General features: G+C 36.0%; 1 protein-coding gene across 3 annotated transcripts in view; it reads left to right on the top strand.

The window, feature by feature from the left end:
- Positions 1-3,393: 3,393 nt before the first annotated feature.
- drp2 (dystrophin related protein 2) overlaps positions 3,394-8,234 on the top strand; it is a 270,780-nt gene continuing 265,939 nt past the window's right edge. The window contains exon 1 of one of the 3 annotated variants that reach the window (XM_028008994.1): positions 3,394-3,651. The gene's annotated coding sequence lies outside the window, so the exon portion shown is untranslated. The remainder of the gene's footprint in view (positions 3,652-8,234) is intronic. The other 2 variants (XM_028008992.1, XM_028008995.1) reach the window with 2 other exon arrangements.

Here is an 8,234-nt window from a genome sequence, read left to right as displayed (position 1 = left end):
GACAGGCCTATCAATCGATTAGCTACATGAATATTCAAGTATTTCTACATGACAGGTTCCAGCGTTTATAAAGTTTTCTTCCATAAATGTGTAAAAACACACTATGCTAGTGTGGAAATGATTTGATTACTTCAAACACAACAAGTACCGTATTTTCCGCACTATTAGGCGCACCTAAAAACCTTCAATTTTCTCAAAAGCCTTAAGTGCGCCTTATAATCCAGTGCGCCTTATATATGGACCAATATTGAGCCACAACAGGTCTCGCAACTACGGTAAGCAGCCGCTGACTTAATTTTCCCCCGTAGAAGAAGAAGCGCGCGGTGCACGCTGGGTTTTGTGTAAAGACCCTAAAATGGCTCCTATTAAGAGACACACTTACGACGCAGAGTTTAAGCTCAAGGCGATCAGTGGCGCAGTAGAACACGGGAATAGAGCAGCAGCGAGAGAATTTAATATGAACGAATCAATGGTTATAGCGGAAGTGGATCTATATTGTGATTGCACTAACGTTTGATTTACCGTAACAGTATCAGACTGTTTTTTACGTGTTTATTGAATGGAGGAAAAGTTCCCCTCCACTATATGTTATACCTTGCTGTTGTTAAAAGATAAACTGTGTCACGAAAATACCACGTCACTGACTTTACCTCGGGAAAATAATAAAACAGCTGTTTATTCATTTTGGGAATGAACGGGGTTTTCAGAACACTGGTTTGTAATCTATTAATAAAGTTTGACTGACCTATCTGACTGTTTTGTTGACATTCCCTTTAGCGCAGTTTCATCTAATGGATGCATAACGTAACCCCAGCCTCTACTGTAGCGTCTATTCTATGCGCCTTATAGTGCGGGAAATACGGTAGTAAAAAAAAGGAAACAAGAACACAATCAGGTTGATTAATACGCATCTTTTAAATATACTTATAAATTTACTGCAGAAGCACAAGGCGATCTTTATTTTCTCTCGTTTTGTATCTGATCCTGTGAAACAGATTTCATTTAGTACCGTTTGCATTTCTAGGTAGATTTAGTAACTTTAAGGTTGATTCAAAGAAGAGGGAAAACATTGACTGAAATGTAATGATTTTAAGTTTGTCATTTTCATAAAAAATAGGCTGTTTACATATTTGCTGAAATTGTCGCCATGTTGTGACAATTTAAAAAACAGATAATCTGTGAAAAGATTGAGCTCCTCCACATCTGAAGACATTATTATAGAACAATATTTCAAATGGGGAAAAAAGTCCTACAGGAAAGTTTTATTCTTGTTTTCAAAAAGAGACAGTGAGACATGTTTTATTGTTCTGTTCCAAATATTCTATTGAGGGAAGGGAAATGGTACGTAGATCACAAGACAAGACGTTTCAGACAAACATTCTACTTCTGACTTATTGCATTTCATTAAAATACCTCAAGGAGACCAATATTTTTTTGCTTCAAAATTTGTTAGCATTCCAAGCTACACTCCATTCCAGCCTGTCAACTGTCATAAAAAGAAGAAGATGGCTGTCAATTCAATATTTGTAAACAACTGAACGGCTTTGTTCACTTCCTCCGCTGCCGTTTTTTAAAATTTTTTTTATTTTATTTTATTACAAACAAAGAACATATGTGAACAACATAGAACAGTAATAGTTACAAACAGATACAACATAAATGGGCTTTACAGAACATAGAACAATTATTTTACAATGTCAAAATCAAATCGGTGCTCGAGGGTTGCAGTTCTTTAAGGGCAGTTATGATTTGAATGGCTTTAGCATTAGAGCTGATTTTTAAGGATTCTAAATAGATATTAATAGAAGATAATAAAATCTGGAAATTAGGTTTTTGTTGTAAATGTTTGGAGGTGTGAATATGATATTTACCATAAATAATAAAAAAGTTGACAACATATAAAAATTCTGTTTTGACAAGTTCACATTTCTCCATCCCAAACAAAATATCCTTATCTGTTAAAGTAATATTGAGATTTTTTTGATGAAAAAAAATTGACATATCTCTCCAGAATATTTTGGTATAATTACAATCCCAAAAAAGATGAACAAGCTTTTCCTCATTATTTTTACAAAAAGTACACATAGGGTCCAAATCCCATTTATATCTTTTTATCAAAAATGCTTTAACAGGATAAACATTGTGAATAATTTTATAAGAAATTTCTCTTACTTTATTGTTTATTAAGTATTTTTTTAGGAGTATCCAAGTCCACTTCCAATTTACACTTCCAATTCTTCCAAAATGCTGGACCAATAAAATATACAAGCTGGTGAAAAAACAACATCTCGTAATAGAATCTTTCTTAACATTTTATTGGTTGTTTTCTTACTTAAAAAAAGGCAATCATAATCAACATAAATGGAGTATGGATCAAAATTTGGCACTGAGTGAATTGGATCTGGAGGTAAAGATGATAAAAGCTTTAATGACCCACTGGGGATTGCGTCAAACACCCTTCCGCTGCCGTTGCTAAAACTACAGGCAGAAAAACGACGTCATCATTCGCAACTTATTTTTCTGTTCGCTGATTGGGCCTCGGAGAAATCCGTACAGGAGATTTTTATTCCAGCGTCATCGCACAGGAACGCAATGGCCAGGCTTGTTCAAAACTGGACAAAAGCTACTAATTCTGTGGAATGGTACCTGTTTGACTACGGAGAAGGTACGTGTTATTATTTGACATGCTAGGATAGCATCAGTCAATTTGTTAAGCTAGTTAACATTACGTGACCCTTCTGCTTTACAAACTGAACGTCTGTAGGCTGTAATCTTGATTAGGTTGTTTTAGAGTAGAGCTGCCACATTTCCGTTTAGCCCACATACGTCACCGGGTAAAGTTCTTAAATTTTATTGGTTGCCGCCACCTATCGAACTGGAGTGTGGACAGCAGGTAAACACACGGGCAAACGTTAGCAAGTTAGCCTTTTTCTAAGCTACTTGCGTTTTACAGACATGCTGGGCTCTCGGCTTTTGAGAAATGATGGCTCCTTGTTTTAAATTTTACGAGCTGAACAAGATGGCCGTTGATGTTAATTCAACATTTGAAAGCGCGCCCAACACGGACCGAAAAGCTTTGTCATCGCTAAAACTGCAGGCGGACTACGGCGCAGAAAATCGACGTCATCATTCACAACTTCTCCTGCTTGCTGATTGGTCCGAGAGAAATTCTAACGTAGGAATCAATTTGAATAGGAGAAATCTGGGAGCTAATCAGGTGTATTTCTGCGGAAAAAAGTACACAAAGCTAATGACTGCAGTAGTTTATTAATAACTAAATCTATTGAGCAAATAAAAAAAAAGAATAAAGTTAATATTTAGACGTAAGGCAGAAGAAAATACAGAAAGGCACGCTGTCATGAGTTGAGTTTGTCTCCAGGAGATAAATCCAGCTCTGACACCTCCTCTGCTGGCTGCTGCCGATGTGACTGAGCCGAGGCTCCTTTTACAGAAAGCATCGCTCTGATATGTCAGTGTCGGAGCCGCCGGTGCAGCGCCGCGCTCCTCATGCTGCTGCTCTCCTCACTTTCCTCATGCCTCGACCGGGACTACATTATTTCACTGGGGTCTCCGCCAACACGTCCAGCTGAGCGGTGGTCGGTGGGCAAACCCTCCTCACAGGCAGAGGGGCAGCAAGAGGGCGAAAGAGAGGTAAGATTAATTATGTTTTATTGATTTCTGCTGGAGATGTTTTTGGTGGACGCCGAGCAGCAGAGGAGCGTGGTGCTGTCGTGTGTGTTTTGTGAGACTGGTCCCAGTTTGAAGCTGTGGGTTTCTAAGAATCAGCCGAGCAACGTGTGATGGATGATGGTTTGGTTTTCATGAGGGGCTTCAGGACGTCTACAGCTCCCATCCCTCTCTGTGTGTGTGTGGTTTTGCAACATATAGATGGAGTTTCCCACTTCTCTCTGGACGAGAACTTGTTTCGTGGGGTTTTTCTGGCTCTCCTGCAGGATAAAAGCCACATTTCAGTGGCTCCCTTTCAAGCCTCAATACTTTATTTGGGTGGAGACTGACATGCGATGACAGACTGAGGTGTGTTGAGTCGGATTTGAACTCTGGATGTCGACAGTAATTATGGTTACAATTACACGCCGTGCGTCTTAAGCCTCCCGAGAATCCTTTGAGGTCTCCACGTTGCAGCGCAGTGGGATAATTTGGGGAAAATATCTGCAGGGAGGGAAGTAAATCCTGCGTGCTTCAGTGGGTGTAAAATTAGGAACAGCCTATACGCTAATCCGGAATTAAAACACAAGATCTGAACATGCTAGTGCTGCGTTTGCTCTTCTCCTAATATTGCCATCAATCTTCATGTTGTTATTCAGAACTTTATAGAGATCCATGATTTGAAACAATGCCTGCAATTTATGCTCTTACATCAATCTTTGTTCAACATGTAAGACTGGGTGTTGGGGACATTGTAGATAGAAATGTAAGGATACGGAGTAAATCTCTGCCAAAACAGAGAGAAATTTTGAGATTTTTTAGTTTTTCTAAAATATTTCTGAGTTGAACGTCAAAATTTCTGAGATTTTTCTAGTATATTTTCGACTTTTCAAACTAAGTAATTTTCTTGTTGTTTTTTCTAGACAATTTATGAGATTTGTCGAAAATTTCAGTTTTTTTCAAATTTTTTTTTTTTACTTTTTAGCTCAGAATTTTTCTAATAATTTTGTGAGATTAATCTTAAAATTTCTCACGCACTTAGAGTGCACAGCTTTCTAGAAGGGTAGTCAAGGCACAACTGATATGAAATTTGTTTATTTATTTGTTTTTTATAAGCTCTGGACAGAAGGTTGCGCCTTGTGGGAAGCCATATGTCCCATTAAAATGAACAAAAAACCTAAAAATATCGCTTTTATCAGCGCATCATAAACCTGAGTATGAATATTTCAGGGTATCGAGACAGAAATGTATAAGATGATCCCACTGTTTTTATTTATGACTAAAAAAGCTACAATTATTACAATTATTCCATCTGCTCTATTTATTGTTAATTAGATTTTCCTGGATAGACTTGAGCAAACAAACAGTTTCATTTTCAAGTAAATGTGCTTCTTGTGCAGAAGATGATTCCTTTTTCCTGTTTCTTCCTTTTTGAGTAACACACATTTAATTACTGTAATTATCTATTTAGTTTGAGTTGTTGACACACACACACACCGTTATAGCGTCACAACTGCAGCATTATCTTAATAAAATTTATTTTTACTCCAACTGCGCTGCTTGTTTTGGCATCAAAGATGCTTAAAAGCAGCCAAATTTGTCTTTCTATTAAAAACAAACACTTTAAGTGGAGTAACCCTCTTTCAGCCATCTGAGCAGCAGTGCACGGCAACATAAAGGGAAAGAACAGTAATGTGTGACTTCATTTCTTCTGTAGTATTTAAAAGAAAATATTTTAAGAATTGTATCGTGGGATATTTTTTTTGCAGGTTTTAAAACAAAAAGTTTTACTTTCTACTCTGGACACGTTGAACAGTTTGGAACGAATGAAGCAAAACTTTTTAGCTAAAAAACCAAACACAAAAACCCATCGCTGTTCTACGGAGGAGTGACAGGATGACAAATTTAGCTGGTTAAGAAATTGTTCCAAAAGTTATTGCGATGAACGATTTTATTGTCGTTTTGACACAATTTTCAAATAATGCAATGATAATTGTATAATAATAACTCAAGAAATCATTCTGAAAGCTTTAAATTCTGATGAGCATTTAACACTGGAACTGGGAGACATTTTAAATATCCAAAATAAATAAACAAAACAACAGAAACAACAAATAAAATTCGTCATCAAGTCTCTCTAAATAAAATTGTCCTTCTAAAAAACGAGCTGGCTGAAAACCAAACGACCAGACTGAACATTTTTGTCATTAAAGAGGGAGAAGAAAAAAACAATAAATCATGCAAATGGAAATTATTGACCTTGTTTTATTTTATTATTCATTTAATTGATTTGTTGCGAGAATAACTCCACAATAAAACTACAGATGCACCAAAAAAAATGGATGATTTTGTTCTGGGGAGACACTAAAAAATGGAATAAAATAAAATATTCATCACTCCTGCAGTCGATAAACCAGCATTTACTGTGATGCATGACTTTTTCTACTTAACTATAAGTCAGATAAATATAAGGAACATGAAGTTTGATGCTTAAATCTTGTGATTCCTTAATTTTATTTAGGGTTAGAAGAATTAAGAATTAGCAGGTCAGACCCGAAAAAAGCCCCTGAAACCTGCTTAACTTTTTGTTTATTTAAACTGGAGTATTTTCAAACGAGCCGCCATTGTTTCTCCGAGCACTTCCTGGAGGACAGGAGATGACAGGATCGCTCATCTCTTAATCTGGAGAGCTGCAACAAAAGCCAGCGCTGGGCGAAGAAAGGAAACCAGCATCATGGGTTTAATAATAGTTAATAATGAGAAACACGCTGTGAAGTCTTCATAAAGAAAGAGAAAAGATTTGACAGAAGTGAGGGCTTCTCAAGGCTCCAGTCAGCAGTGAAATGTAATTGTAAGAGACTAACAGGATGACGAAGATGCTCCATTGTCCTTGCTCCTCTTCCTCTGCATCCCTTCTGGTAATTTTTCCATTAAAATCTTTTTAAATATATATTTATTTTTAACACTCCTGCTGCAGGCTGAATGTTTCAGATTAGAGATAACAAAGAGCAGACACCATGGTGACAACTTAGTGTCATTTGTTTTTCTTAAAGAGGTTGCTTAGATTGATTTATGTTTTTAATACCCGTTTTATATAGACTTTTTTGCATTTGTAATCAGTTTTATTGATTACAGTGGATTAATTTAGCTGTTTATGTTTTCATTTTTGCTATCTTTAACCATGCGAGCTGCTGCTGATCTTTTCCTGTGACCTCCTTCAGTCACTCCGTCTCTCGTGCAACATGCAATGCTCAGGTGTCTCTGACTGTGAATAATCTGCAGTAAATTGCAGTTTCTGCTTCAGAAATGTTGATTTGTAATGTCACCAAGGAGCCGCTGGCGAATTAAAGTAAATCACGGTTGGTTTAGGTTTTCCATCTGGGAGTTCTGCCGTGCATATTTCAGCTTTTCTTTCACATTTTTCAAAAGTTTCTTGAAGCAGTTTTATGTTTCTGTTCCCCTGATTAAGCATGGATCATTTTCCAAGAGCAAGACGCAGTAAAACCAGTTATTTACATGCACTGTGTACAAATATAAATAACAAGTTTTCTTTCTCAATGTCTGATATTAAATATGATTCAACTTTTCACTGAATTTCTTGGTATTTTCTGAATGCCAGAATGATGGAGACATGGTGTTTTTTGGGGGGCATTTTTTTAAACTACTTTCTTCAAATTAAAAAGTCAAGATGAATGCAACTGTTACTGTCTGAACAAAACAAGGAGGTCTAGATGATGATGTCATACGTTTCCTGAGCCTCTGTTAATTTACAGTATTACAGTCATTTTAAAGGAACGTCTCAAACATGCTGCCGCTTTGTTTGACATCGGAGAAAAATCAAGAAATAAACCAAAAGAAAATTGACAGTTTTTCAGATCTGATTTTAATCAATATTTTTTTTCTTGTTTCCTTTTCTTAAAAAATAAAAAGACAAACGACAGAATTTGTTTTTTTTCAAAAAGTTGTTTTTGAGTTTAAGAGCCAGTTTACAGGAATCTTTGTTTAACTATGAGAACAGAGTTATAAAATTAGCAAAAGAAATAATAAAATTACTGGAAAAAATTTGCTTTAATGAGTCGATAGAGTTATAAAGGTCACAGTTGTTTGCTGAATCATTTCAAATTCTTGATAATAATCTGAACCTGATCTATAAAACTGATACCAAAGTTTAACTTAATGAGATGTTTTTACACTGTGTGTAAATATCTGATTTCTACTATATATTAAGGATTTTAAGGTTCAAAATCTCTAAAATATTCTGACTTGATGCTCTACCCCAAGTATCTGTTGTGTGGAACATAAACTGGATTTTTTTGGGTGGTTTGTTTGGTGAATAAAATCATATTTCGGTCAACGTAGCCAAAGACTCTGAGACGAAAGCTTCGCTAATTATCAGCTGTTTGTGTTTTTCTGTACAAATAGAGCAGCGAAAGCAAATACTGGAAACTATTATTAAATATTTGGAGTATTTATTTTATAGTACTGATAAAGTTAATGCTTAATTTATTCACATTAGCATCTAGTCAATGTTATTATAGCTCTCTTCAGCAGTAGGAACGGAGGTATTT

This window comes from Xiphophorus couchianus, chromosome 23 (assembly GCF_001444195.1).
Source record: "Xiphophorus couchianus chromosome 23, X_couchianus-1.0, whole genome shotgun sequence".
Lineage (NCBI taxonomy): Eukaryota > Metazoa > Chordata > Actinopteri > Cyprinodontiformes > Poeciliidae > Xiphophorus > Xiphophorus couchianus.
This window is presented reverse-complemented; position numbering and strand designations above follow the sequence as displayed.